This window comes from Bufo gargarizans, unplaced genomic scaffold (assembly GCF_014858855.1).
Source record: "Bufo gargarizans isolate SCDJY-AF-19 unplaced genomic scaffold, ASM1485885v1 fragScaff_scaffold_607_pilon:::fragment_2:::debris, whole genome shotgun sequence".
NCBI classification, from domain to species: domain Eukaryota; kingdom Metazoa; phylum Chordata; class Amphibia; order Anura; family Bufonidae; genus Bufo; species Bufo gargarizans.
The window spans coordinates 293,661-307,992 of record NW_025334149.1 but is presented as its reverse complement, the minus strand read 5'-3'; positions in this window follow the sequence as shown (position 1 = coordinate 307,992).

Genomic DNA, 14,332 nt, shown 5'->3' with positions numbered 1-14,332 from the left:
TCTTTTCTGTATTCCCTTATGTCCTAACCAGTGGCACAAATGGGGTATTCTGCCCCTGTGAACTGGTTAGGACAGGTGGAACTGTTAATAAACTAAAACTAAACGAACACACGCCCTCCCTCCCCAATAAAGAGGGGCGTCGCCCCCAGGACCTTGTGTTTTTTTCTGTCCTCTGGCCAGCTAGGACGGGTGGTTCCCCCCTCATACGGTTTCCGGAGGGGTTGGTGGTTGTCTTTTCTTCTGTAAGCGGTGGGTAAAGCTCCTTCTCGCCGTTCTGGTCAGGACGCTCGGTTGCATCCTGACTGCCGAGGCCGGGGGGTGGTCTCCTATACCGGGCACTTACCTCTCCTGTAGTGCCTCGCTCGGCCGCGTCCGCGTGTTAAGCTGGGCGCTTCCATCTTGGGGAGATGGCGTCATGTTACGTCACTTCCCCCTTCCGCCTGACAAATAGTAGTTCGGGCTGTGTGTGTGTCCCCTTTTGGGCAGAGCCTGAGTTTTAGCGCCAGTTGGGCTATTTAAACCTCCCAGTTCGGCCTCCTAGAGCGCAGATTTAACTAAAATATGTTTCTTTGAGATACTGTTGCAGTTTGCTTGCAAATTCTTGCAAGTGCTGTTTCTTGCCGTTAGCAATTCTGACCTTGTTAGGATCTTCTGGGTAAAGATCCTGAGGGGTTTGGATAATTAGCTTTTTTCCTCCAAATTGCGGTTAATTCTGTTTTTATATTGCAGCCATGTCTTCTACCGGGACGGCGATCGGGTGCCCAGCAGAAAGAGTACGGGCAAAAGACGTCATCTGCAATGCCATGATTGCCAGATCGTGCTGGAAGACAGCTACGCGTTCTCCCGATGCCCGCCCTGTAGGGCCAAAGCACTTCCCCAGCAGGAACAGACGGTCCATGACGTGGTAGACTGGGTGAAGGGCTACATGGAAACGAACATAAGCCAGATGCACTCTTCCAAAGAAGAATTGAAGCATGCTTTGGCGTCCAAACGCCGACAACCTTCCTCTCCTCATCGGGCCATGGAGGTGTCGGGGGCTCAGGATGTGAGAGAGAGGGATCGGTCTCTTCCTCCTCTGAGGACGAAGATGGTTTTTCGTATCTTTTTCCTCCTGAGAAAGCCCAACGGCTGTTAAGATCCATCCGGTCGGGGGACCAGGACGTTGATCCAGGGGAAGCCTCATCCTCTGCCTCTAAGGGGCCCATGGCCTTCAAAGCAGATAGTTCCCTCTTGTCATTAATGAAGACAGAGTGGAAGAAACCAGAGAAGGGTCCCATACTGACCAAGAGATTGAAGCGGTTTTTCCTTTGAAGGAAGAGCAGATGTCATCCTGGGGGCCTGTCCTGAAGGTGGACATGGCCATTTCCAAATTGTCAAGGAGAACCTTAATTCCATCGGGCGACGGATCAAGCCTCCAAGATCCAATGGACCAGAAGGTGGATTGCGCCCTTAGGCAAGTTTATTCCTCGGCTTCTGCCACCGCCTCAGTCGCAATTGCGTCCTCGGAAGTGGCGAATTTTCTCAGAACGATGTTCGCTCAAGTACAGTCTGACCTGGACCAGGGGGTCTCTAGGGATGACATCCTGACCTCCTGTAGGCGGCCAGCTTAGCCATCAACTTCCTGTGTGACGCAGCTCCACAACAGTTAAAGTTGGCATCCAAATCCATGGCGCTTTCAACTGCGGGCACTACGTCCAAGCACTATGGCTTATGAACCCGGCAAGCTTTTTGGGGCAGAGCTGGACCAGATAATGGAGGGTCTGTCGGACAAGAAGGGCAAGTCCTTCCAAACAAAAAGTTATAGAGAGCTATGTTCTAGAATATCTTCAGAAAGGGGCTTTAGAAGAGGTCCCTCTCCAAGAGAGGGGAGCAGAAATCTATTCCCCAGTCTTTCTGGTACCCAAGAGTACCGGAGGGTGGAGGATGATGGATGATCATAGATTTGAGGTACTTCAATTGTTTCATCAAACAAAAGAAGTTCCGTATGGAAACTATCCAGTCAGTGACCAATCTTCTTTTGCCGGGGGATTTCTTGGCAACCTTGGACCTAAAGGATGCTTATCTCCTTATTCCCATCCATCCTGGGTCCAGAAGATTCTTAAGGATCGCAGTACAGATGTGGGGGGGGGGGGGGTCCTAAAACATTTCCAGTTTGTGGCCCTCCCGTTTGGGATTTCTTCAGCCCCACACACTTTCACCAAGGTGGTGGTGTCCGTGGTGGCCGCTCTAAGGCTTCAGAGTCTGAGCATAGTTCCCTACCTGAACGATTGGCTCCACAGAGCCCCTTCTCAAGCGATCCTGTCCCAACATATTCTACTGGCTGTTGCCTTTCTTCATCAGCTAGGATGGATAATCAACTGGGACAAGTCCCAACTTCTGCCAGCCACCTCGGTAAGGTTTGTGGTGGATTCTGTAAAGATAACTATTCATCGCACTCCCGAGAGAAGACAATCCGTCCAGGAGACAGCCCATTCTCTCTCAATGCCACGAGAGGTAACGATTCGTACATTGATGAAGATGTTGGGACTAATGTCTTCAACCGCACAGGCGGTGTCTTGGGCATTATGGCATCTGCGTCCGCTTCAGTCGGAGGTACTAGCCAAGTGGAATCACAGTCCAGTGGGGCTCAATGCTGTGCACTCCCTGTCTTACCATGCCCGATCCTCCCTGAGATGGTGGTCTCACCTCGAGGACAGCAAGTCCCTGATCCGGACCTCATGGATCATGCTTACTTCAGATGCATCCCTAGTAGGTTGGGGAGCTCATTTTATGGACAAGACAGTCCAAGGATCTTGGACTCCACAGGAGAAATCATTGTCATCAAATCTCCTGGAGATCAGAGCGATCAGATTAGCTCTTTTTCATTTTGCTCCCTTCATTCGAGGAAAGGCTGTGAAGGTACAGTCAGACAGCATGACCGCTGTACTGTACATCAACAAGCAGGGAGGCACGAGGTCACAAAGTCTCCTGAGAGAGATAGGGCCGATATTGGATTGGGCAGAACTGAACCTCACCCATTTATCAGCCATTCACATTCGAGGAGTTCACAATGTGATTGCGGATCGCCTGTGCAGAGGTCTTCCAACCGGAGAATGGTCACTTCATCCAGAGGTTTTCAAGGAGATAACGCTCAGGTGGGGCATGCCAGAGATCGATCTCATGGCAACGAGGTTCAACACCAAGGTGGAGAGGTATTGCTCCCTTTACAGGGAGGACAACCCGGTGGCAATAGATGCACTGTCAATCCTGTGGTGGTTCAGGCTGGCCTACATCTTCCCTCCAATTTCCTTGATACCAAGGGTCTTGATAATAATCAGGCAGGACCAAGCGCCAGTCATCGCCATCATTCCATACTGGCCAAAGAGAGCTTGGTTTACCCAACTCTTCCAGATGAGTCAGGGTCAATTTTGGAGGCTTCCCCCAGAGAGAGTACTGGTGTCGGGGGACACTCAGATCTCCTCAAATCTTCAAATGTTCAACCTGACAGCCTGGAGGTTGATCAGTCCCTTCCAAGGATAGAAGGGCTATCAGGGTCTGTCTTGAGAACCTTAGAGCACTCCAGATCGGAAGCTACTAACAAGTCCTACTCAAGAATTTGGAAAATGTTTTCGTCTTGGTGTTCTATGCATCAGCACACGTCTACTGAAGCTTCCATACTGGTCATTCTTCAGTTTTTGCAAGATGGTCTGGACAAGGGGTTGTCACCTTCTACCCTCAAAGTGCAGGTTTCAGCGATTTTAGCCTGTCTCAACAGGTCTATTACTCAAGAGCCGCTTATTAAGAGGTTCCTGAAGGGAGCTTTAAGATTAAAACCTACGGTAATTAGACCTGTCCCTGTTTGGGATTTAACGGTCGTGCTCAGGGGGTTATCATCTCCCCCCTTTGAGCCCCTAGAGGAGGTGGGATTCAGGTTCCTTACCTTGAAGATCACCTTGCTGTTGGCCATTGCCTCTGCAAAGCGAGTTGGGGAACTTCAGGCATTTTCCGCCTTTGAGCCATACACTAAGTTCCTGCAAGACCGAGTGCTACTGAGATTTTTGCCTACCTTTATTCCAAAGGTGCCTTCTTTTAACAACATTAACCAATGTGATTTCCCTTCCTATTTTGGCTCCACTCCCCTCCTCTGAGGAAAGAGGGCTTCACACCCTCGACATTTCAAGATGTCTTAGGATTTACCTGGAACGCTCCAAGGTATTTAGGAGAGATGAGAATCTCCTTATCCTCTTTTCCGGTACCCACAAGGGGAGGAAAGCCTCTAAACCCTCAGTCGGTGGATTTAGGAGGCAATTCGGGAGTCCTATATGTCTCAGGGTTCAGAGCCACCTGAGTTTGTAAGGGCCCACTCTACACGAGCAGTGGCTACTTCTTTTGCAGAGAGAAGCTCAATCCCATTGGATGTGATTTCCAAGTCGGCTTCTTGGAGTTCTCCCTCCACTTTCATCTCACACTATAGAGTGGATTCTAGAATAGATAGCTATTCCTCATTTGGCCAGACAATATTAGCTTCCGCCAGGCATGAGGACCCTCCCATGAGGGTTTCTTCTTGCTAAATCCCCATTCCCTTACGTCCTACCAGCAGCACAGATGGGGGGGTAAACTGCCCCCCGTGGACTGGTAGGACCGGCGGAATGTTTAATGAGCCCAAAGAATAAACCAATAAAAGAACTCCAGCTCCCTTAAAGGGAGGGGTTCATCCCCCAGCCCACCGTGTTTTTTTCTGTCCTTTGGACAGGTGGACTGGCGAGTTTTACTCTCTCCTTGTTGAGAATTGGGGACGTTTTTTGACTCTTAGAGCCATGAGTGTTCCCCTTTTTTTCCAGTTGTTAGTGCGCTTATATTTGCGCCTCATTTTCTGCAAGTGGATTAGTTCTACTTGCCTCGGTCTCCCCCTGTGAGTCGGCAGCGCTCCGCTGCATGGCTGGTATGGGCGCCGCCATGACCGGAAGTGACGCGGGCCTAGCCGCGGCGTCACTTCCGGTCCCTCGGCCGGCCGTTCGGTCCTGACTGCAGAAATTCAGGATAAAGTACCGGCCGGTTTTTTTCTTTCTCCAGGGGGGATGGAGGTGTGGTGGTGATCACCACTTATTCATTAACCTTCTCTTTTAGGGAAGGCTACAGCTGATGAATGGCAGTATCGTTAGGGGGAGGATTATTTTAACAAAGACCACTCCCCTGGGCGGAGCTACTCTATTTAAGCTCCCTGCTTCCATTCAGTCGGTCTCTGGCTGCGCTGCTCTTACAAGCAAGCTCCAGAGTCTCCTGCATTTCTGTGATATTTCTCTATCCAGACGGGATTTTTTTGCCTTTCAGAGCTTATTACTGACTCCTCTGGTTCGTGCTCCTAAAAATCATGGAGGGTTTTTCCCTTATTTCTTTTAGGATGTTTTGATTTTTTAATTGTTTTCCCTTTCTATTTTCAGCTATGGCCTCTCCCCAAGAGCCCAATCAGCTACGGAAAACAGCTACCAAGAGGAAACACCTGGCTTGCTATGACTGCAATACGCCTCTTGATGAGAGCTGCCCTTTCTCCAGGTGTGACAGTTGTCGTTCCACCACTGCTACTGAGCCTTCGATGCAGGACATGTACCAGTGGGCCAAAACTTATGTTGACGATTCCATTCAAGGGGTCGTACGTCTCCTTAATGAGAGGCTACCTGTTCCCTCCCAAGCTCCTATGGAGGTGAGCGGGGGCCCCGATAGGCCTTTACCCCTTTCTGTGGGGTCATCTTCTTCTGAGGAAGAAGAATCGACTTCTGGCTTTTTTCCACCGGAAAAGACTCAGAAGCTTCTGAGGTCCATCAGGTCGGGGGACCATGATGTTGACGTAGGGGAGTCTTCCGATCCCGCCTACCGGACCCAGCGGGTCTTTAGGGCAGATGAGACCCTTCTCTCTGTGATGCGCACAGAGTGGAAAAAGCCGGAAAAAGGCCCAGTCCTTACCAGGAAATTCAAACAAATGTTCCCAATGGCTAAACCCTTAGTGGAATCGTGGGGTTCCATTCCTAAGGTGGACATGGCAATTGCCAAGTTGTCCAGGCGCACTCTGGTTCCTGCAGACGATGGGTCTAGCCTGCAGGACCCTCTAGATAGAAGGACAGAGTGCACCCTTAGACGAGGTTACTCGGCTGCCGCCGCTTCCGCCTCGACTTCCATTGCTGCCACAGAGATCTCGTCCTTCCTCAGAGCCAGGTTGAATCAGATCCAGACGGATGTCGACCAGAGTGTCTCTCGCGATGATATCCTCGCTGCCTTCAAGTCCGTCAATTTGGCCATGGACTTCCTATGTGACACAGCCCAACTTCAGTTAAAGTTGGCAGCCAAAACAATGGCTTTAGTATCTGCCGCTAGGAGACCTCTGTGGCTGAAACCTTGGAACGCAGATAATGCGTCCAAGTATAACCTCTGTGGGCTCCCCTTTGAACCTGGCCGTCTATTCGGATCTGAATTAGACACCATTATGGAGGGTCTTTCAGATAAAAAGGGGAAGAGTCTCCCCCAACAATCCTTTCGAGGCAGGGGTAGACAAGCCCGCGGGGGCCGGCCAGGACAGCAGGTTGGACGCAGAGATTGGGGGGGGCCGCCTAGAAAATTTTCTAGGCGCTCCCGTAAACCCACCAGGGAGGCAAAACAAACCTCCTGACTATGGGCCTCTCTGAGGCTCTTGGATAAGCCCTGCTATCCCTGTCGTTACACTTCTGGTTTTTCCCGTACCCCTTCTCCACCTCCCTCTAAGGGGGCGTCTTTTATCCAGACTCTTATGGGCCCAAGAAATCCCGCATCCTTGGGTCCAAAATATCGTTGCCATAGGCAATCTAATAGACCTTGTTTTTCTCCCCCCAGGAAGACTCATTGCTACTCGCAGTTTTTTGCCGGCCAGACAAAGAATCTTGGAGGTCTATGTTCAAGACTACCTTTCCAAGGGAACCCTGGAGGAGGTACCGGCAGGGGAGAAGGGTCTAGGGATTTATTCTCCAGTATACCTGGTTCCCAAGAAGACGGGAGATCTTCGGACGATCATAGATTGAATACTTCTCAATCCCTTTTTAAGGAGGACCAGATTCCACACGGAAACTATAAGGTCGGTCAGCCACCTCCTCAGCTCTGGGGAGGTGATGGCCATTCTGGACCTCAAGGCTGGGAAATTTTTCACGATCACGGTCCAGATACTAGGAGTAGGCAGACATCTCCAGTTTGCCGCCCCTCCCTTCGGAATCTCGTCTGCCCCCCTGACCTTCACCAAGGTCATAGTATCGGTAGTGGCAGCATTGAGACTCCAAGATCTGACCATTGTCCCTTACTTGGACATCTGGCCTCTACTTTCCCATCTTCTTCATGTCGCATTTTTTCTTCTGCTCCACCTAGGTTGGATTGTCAACTGGCTGAAGTCGAACGTGAGCCCTTCGACTTCTATCCGTCATCTAGGATTCTTAGTCGACTCTCTGGAGATGTCCCTCCAGTTGACACCAGAAAGAAGAATGCGGATACAGGACCTAGTAAGGGTCCCTTATGTACCACAACGAGTCTCCATATGGACCCTCATGAAGATGGTGGGGCTCGTGTCAGCGACTGTGGATGCAGTCCCTTGAGCTTTATAGCACCTCCGGCCCCTTTAGTCGGAGGTCTTAAACAAACGGAACGGCAGCCCCCTGGGGCTAGATTCCCTGTGCCCCCTATTCAACCAGTCCCAACTTTCCCCCACAGGGTGGTTTTATCTACCACAGGGGAAGTCTATGACCCAACCAGCTTGGCTCATATTGACCATGGACGCGTCCCTAGTAGGCTGGGACGCTCATATAGACGGGTCCCCAGTTCGGGGATCCTGGTCTCCTCAGGAGTGGCATCTTTTTTCAAATCTCCACGAGATGTGTGCTATCCGGCTAGCCCTCCTTCACTTCGCCCCTCAGATTCGGGGCAAAGCAGTGAAAGTCCCGTTAGACAACAGGACTGTCGTGCTTTATATAGACAAGCAGGGAGGCACAAGATTCTTACCCCTTCCGTCTGTGATCGGGGTAATTCTGCGGTGGCCAGAGCTGAACTTATCCCATCTATCCGCCACTCACATCTGAGGCTCCTTCAACGTCATCACGCACCGCCTAAATTGCGGCCTATCGACCATGGAATGGTCACTACATCCGGAGATCTTCAAATAGTTAGTCCTCAGATGGGGGATGCCATAGGAGTATCTCATGGCAACCGAGTTCAACGCCAAGGTACAGAGGCTTTGTTCCCTAGACAGGGAGGACAACCCCCTGGCGATAGGCGCTCTGACAACACCGTGGAGGTTCAGGCTGGCGTACATCTTCCCTCCCCTTTCCATGATTCCGAGGGTATTGATGAAAATCCGTCAGGATCAGGCCTCGGTAATAGCCATCATACCATTTTGGCCCAAGAGATCCTGGTTTTCCCAGCTCATTCAGATGAGTCGGGGACAATATTGGAGACTCCCCCCGGAGCAGACCCTGGTGTCATGGGACACGCATCTCTGCCCAGATCTGCACAGACTCAACCTGACAGCCTGGAGGTTGATCAGTCCCTTCCCAGAGTGGATGGGCTCTCTGAGTCGGTCCTGAGAACTTTATCGCATTCCAGAGCAGAGTCTACTAAAAAGGCCTACTCCCGGATCATGAGGATCTTCACCTCTTGGTGTAGCTCCAACCAGGTGGCGTTTGCAGATCCGCCCCTCGCAGCGATCTTACAGTTCCTTCAGGATGGGATGGACAGAGGTCTCGCCCCATCTACCCTAAAGGTCCAAGTGTTTGCCATCTCGGCCTGTCTTAACAGACCATATTCTCGGGACCCTCTCATCAAGCGCTTCCTTAAAGGAGCGGAAAGATTGAAGCCTACAATACTGAAACCCGTCCCTCAATGGGATTTGTCAGTTGTTCTCAGGGGGCTAGCATCCCCCCCCCTTTGAACCCTTGGAGGAGGCAAGTTTTAAATTTTTAACACTTAAGATGGTCTTTCTTCTGGCCATAACTTCGGCCAAAAGAATTTCGGAGCTACAAGCTTTCTCCGCGTTATACCCATATACCATGTTTCTACAGGATAGGGTCCTTTTAAAATTTCTACCTTACTTTAGACCTAAGGTTTCAACCTTTCAGAATATTAATCAGGTAGTCTCTCTACCTGTATTACTCTCTGCCTCCTCCTCTGATGTCCCAGTGCGACATCCACTGGATATATCTAGATGCCTTCAGATCTATGTGGATAGATCCAAAGAATTCAGGTTGGATGAAAATCTCTTTATCCTGTTTGCCGGTAAGTCTAAAGGCCGTAAGGCGTCTAAAACGACTATTAGTCGCTGGGTCAAGGAAGCTATCAGGGAAGCTTTCACCTCTCAATCCTTAGATCCTCCGGAGTTTGTGAGGGCCCATTCTACAAGGGCCGTAGCTACCTCTGTTGCGGAGAGAAGTCTTCTCCCCCTAGAGTTGATCTGTAAGGCAGCTTCCTGGAGCTCTGAATCAACCTTCATCTCCCATTATAGGATTGATGCTAGGGTATCAGAGTTTTCGGCCTTTGGGCAGACAGTTCTTGCTTCTGCCGAGCATGAGGACCCTCCCTAGGGGATTCTTCTTGCTATCTCCCCATCTGTGCTGCTGGTAGGACGTAAGGGAATCGTTAATTTCTAACGATAATTTGTTTTCCCTTAGTCCTAACAGCAGCACACAAATTTCCCGCCCTAAAGCATTTTTTTCTTGTGATATACACGGTGGGCTGGGGGATGAACCCCTCCCTTTAAGGGAGCTGGAGTTCTTTTATTGGTTTATTCTTTGGGCTCATTAAACATTCCGCCGGTCCTACCAGTCCACGGGGGGCAGTTTACCCCCCCATCTGTGCTGCTGTTAGGACTAAGGGAAAACAAATTATCGTTAGAAATTAACGATTTGTGCCACTGCTTTCTAACGATAATTTGTTTTCCCATAGTCCTAACAGTGGCACACAAATATCCCCCCCTTAGTTATACTTTAAAGCAGTTTTTTCTTTTCTACTTGTAACTACACAAGGTCCTTCTTTATTGGGGGAGGGAGGGCGTGTGTTTATTAAAACTTCCACCTGTCCTAACCAGTCCACAGGGGCAGAATACCCCATTTGTGCCACTGTTAGGACTATTGGAAAACAAATTATCGTTAGAAATTAACGATTCTGACCGCATAGAATGCACGATCTGTGTACTCTTAAGGGGTGATGTGCGATTTTTCTGGATTCCTGTGGAGGGTGATTGCAGAATTTGCGCCATTTAAGGGGCTGCGCTGAGATTTCTGTCGCACCATGTCCGCAGGGAGTCACATTACTGATTTCTGAAGTACTGATCCATAATATGACTCCCATATGGGTCCATACTGTGCCTACGCCTTCTTCCAAATTTATCGTATACGCTAATTGTGGCAAGTTCTGTCAGATGCTGTATGATGGCGGTATTCTCCTAGCATTGCACCTGTGGCAGCACACCCAGCGCCTACTGGTCTATAATACACAAACCTCCCAACGAGGGTCAACAGCAGCAGCGTTCGTACCACGCGGCACGGTTTTTCCTACTGTAAGCCACACCTCCAATTCCACCCAGTGTCCGTCTCTGCACGACCAATCCCCCCCCTTCCAGTCCCCTATGTGCCACCACCCAGTAGTCCCCCTACAGACACTGCTGCCCCTGTAGTGTTAGGCTACATTCACCTATAGCAGCCGTCGAAAAACACAGAACTTGTCCTATTTTTGGCAGTGAAATCAATGGGCTGTTGCTAGCGGTTCAGACAGGCGCGCAATCGTCTAACGGTGTAAAAGCGCCTTTGAATCGTTAAAATAAAAATGACCTCACGCACTTGGAAACACAAGGACAGTCGCTCCTCTCTCGCCGCAGAACGGGCGTGAGCACAGGGCGACCTCATCCTGCGGGTCCTTCTGCATCGAGAGAGGAGCTCCTGCTGGGAGCATTATTTATACTGGAGACACACTATGGGGGCTGGCCATGTGATGTCCTGGAGGCACTATGGTGGGCATTATGTATACTGTTAGGGCGCTGCGAGGGGTTGGGAGATATAAAAAAAAAAAAAGACAGACATTTTTGTTTTAAAGGGCCAGTGTCAGTTTTTAATGGCCGTCTGAATGTAGCCTAGACAGGTCACCAATATCTGGTGGGGGTCCAGCTCCTGCCACCCCCACCAACCAGCTGTTTGAACAGATCGCGCTGCATCCTCTTTCCTAGGCCAGTGCCGTCACGTTCATCGGACACATGACCTGGCCACAGCCCAGTCCTATTCTACTGAACGGTCCTGAGCTGTGATACCAAGCACAGCCACTATACAATGTACGGCGCTGTGCTTGGTGAGCTGCGAAGAGGCCACAGGGTTCACCGTAGCGCCAAGGCCTTTTCCAATAGATAAGTGGTGGGAGTCGGACCCCCACAGATCCGATATTGGTGGCCTATTCTGAGTACAGTACACTTAGAAAACACATAAAAAAAAACATTATAAATAAGATAGTACTCACCTAACCCCTTTCCCCTGTGAACAGAGCACATTATGCTGATTCCAACAGCAGGTGCAATACTGTGATGGGGGGGGGGGTGCACAGGCCGGAGGGTGACCTCCTGCTCCTCCTCATGGCATCACATTGCACCTGCGGGGTGCACAGGCTGGGGAATAGTGAAGCAGGGACCCGTTGGCGTGGATACAAGTGGATTTGCGTCAGCAGGATACTAACCACCAAAATCCGGGATAGCCCCACCGCCTGTGGCGCCATAGGGACGGTGCATGCGGCTTTGGCAAAACTCGCCCCTCATTCAATATACATTTGGTGGGTTTGTGAGAAACATTCCCGCCAGACCATGTACCTATAATCCTACACCGTGCTGCTGCCGACTAACGTTACACATTTCTTTTAAGTTTACATTTTTGAATACTATTGTACAAAAAAGCTGTGAGATCCCGTAGTCCGGTCTCCGGAAAAGCAACTCTTTTAAAGGTGGTTTTCCCAGAATGTCACCTCCGGCAGCCCCATACCCGGACTGTAGGAACAGTGCACTGCTCCCTCAGATGGGGGACCCCGGTGAGATCCTGCACCGATCCTGTGGGGGCAGCGGATAGTAGTAGCAGTGGCCAGTTGAGAGATGAGCGGATGCACACGAACGCATTTTCTTTCCAGATTTTCTTTTTGCAGACCAGATGCAGAACCATTCATTTCAATAGGTCCTCCAGCAAAAGAGAAAGTAAGTCCCTTTGCTGTTGACAGAAGTTGTCAGAACAAAAACTGTAGGTGGGAAAGTCCAGTTTAAGAAGGTCGAACAGTATAGCTCAGACTTGGAGGGGTCACAGAGAACGTTCTCAGAACTGGGGGGAATTGTGAAGGGATGGTTCACCAATAGGTGGCGAGTATAAATTAGCTCTAGATGACAGTCTAGCAGAAGAGGGAAATCCGCAGAATACACTGCTATGGAAGGAGGGAAACATGGCCGTCTAATGCCTGCAGTATCTACCCAGTAGTAACGTCAGACACTTTGTAGGCAGAGGGTAACCTTTAAATTAAACCAATACAACAGCTTATAAAAGAGGGTAACATGGCTGCCTGGTGCTCACAATAGCCACGTACGTTATACCAGTCAACATGCGCCGTCCGGCAGGGAATCTGTATAACACAATTACTCAACCTACAGAAGGGGGTAACATGGCGTCTGACACCCGCATCACCGCAGAGCAGTACACAAGTGGGCTCCATGCCTGGCCCCATCAGTGCTGCCCTCTAGTGATGGTGGGCCTCCCGCCCGGCACGGTCATGAACCGCAGCATCTCCTATCCCACTAGAAGACAATGGGGGGGAATAGGTTTCTGAGACAGGTTGATGATTGCACTTGTATGACCGCACGTAATAAACCATGCTCAAATGCTGACCGCACCGACCCTACAGCTGGTCAGTAGTGTTGAGTGAACTTGTGTTTTAAGTTCTGCGTCCAAAGTTCGGGTTATCGAAGAATCCTGTTATGGATTCCACTACCACGAATCATAACTGGATTCTTCAATAACCTGAACCCAAACTTTGGACGCCGAACTTAAACCACAAGTTCGCTCAACACTACTGACCAGATACGTTTGACATTTTCCCACACGCGTCACTATTTGAAGTTATCCAGAATAATAAAGAACCACAAAAATTCACAACAGTTCAAACCGCAGCCCATGTCTGCTCGCAGGCAGCGTAACGGCAGGATTATACATGTGGTGGGCCGCATGCGTTCCCTAACTGCAGCATGACCACCCCCTAAGACTATTGATCGGAGAGAGGAGTGGAAGCCGCTCCACCCAATTCATTAGAAACACGAAGACTGCACTTCGGTTATGCCGGCCATACACACGAAGTAGAGGCCGGCCGTAATGGGCGACACTCGTGGCGATGGACCTCAGGATATTCTCGTCTGCCGAAACCACGAGCGACCATGCTGCAGGTTTATGGCAGGATCGTCTGAATTCGCCGATCATTTCAAGGATCAGCTACCCCAGCCCCCATAGGCCAGTTTAATTTGGCACTTTGCTGGTAGGATTGTTTGTATGAATGAAACGTGTAAGGCCAGCTGTGGAGTGGTGGCCTAGTAGACTACGGAGAGGGCGCAGTAAATCTCTGCTCCATGGGCATAGGGTAAAGAAAAATAATAAAGCTCAGTCAACTGCTCTCGGGCATGTGATCACAGAGAGCCCGGGCAAACCGAGGAGACATGGCATGGCCCACAGGAGGAAAAAGGACCCCAAAACGCTGGAGCCGGAAGACCAGGAGAAAGGGACTGCAGATGGAAGGAAAGATGAACAAGCTGGTGGATTGTCTGGGGCGAGGAGCAGGTTGAAAGCTGGGTGCCCCGTGGTCTGGTGGGTGACCAGTTACCCCATACCTTTTTGATGTCCTGTTTGAATCCCAAATTCCCACCACAATCCTGCGTCAGAGAAAAGCGTCCACCCCTCCAGGTGGAGCTCCTGTGATGAATCTCGGCGGGTCTATAGGGCGCCACCTACAGGATTAGTGAATCTGCCCCGCAGTGTACAGGGCTCGGCTATGTACGGACCCAAGGCTGGCAGAGAGGTCCATAGCACTCCACCTACTGGACATCTAATGTCATACACAAGCACAATGTCTCCTGTCCAATTTGTATAGAATCTAATAGAAAACTGAGGCGTATATCAGACTCCATACATACAGAGGGATTTCTCTGCTAGAAATTTTACTTTGAGGGAACAAGGCGTCCACACACAAGCCTGTCCGCAGCTTCCAGCCCATTCAGACGAGCCGAACACTTCCATACTGAGTTATATTCAGGGTGAAATGCCGCAGCTACAAACCCCATTTACTTCCTAAG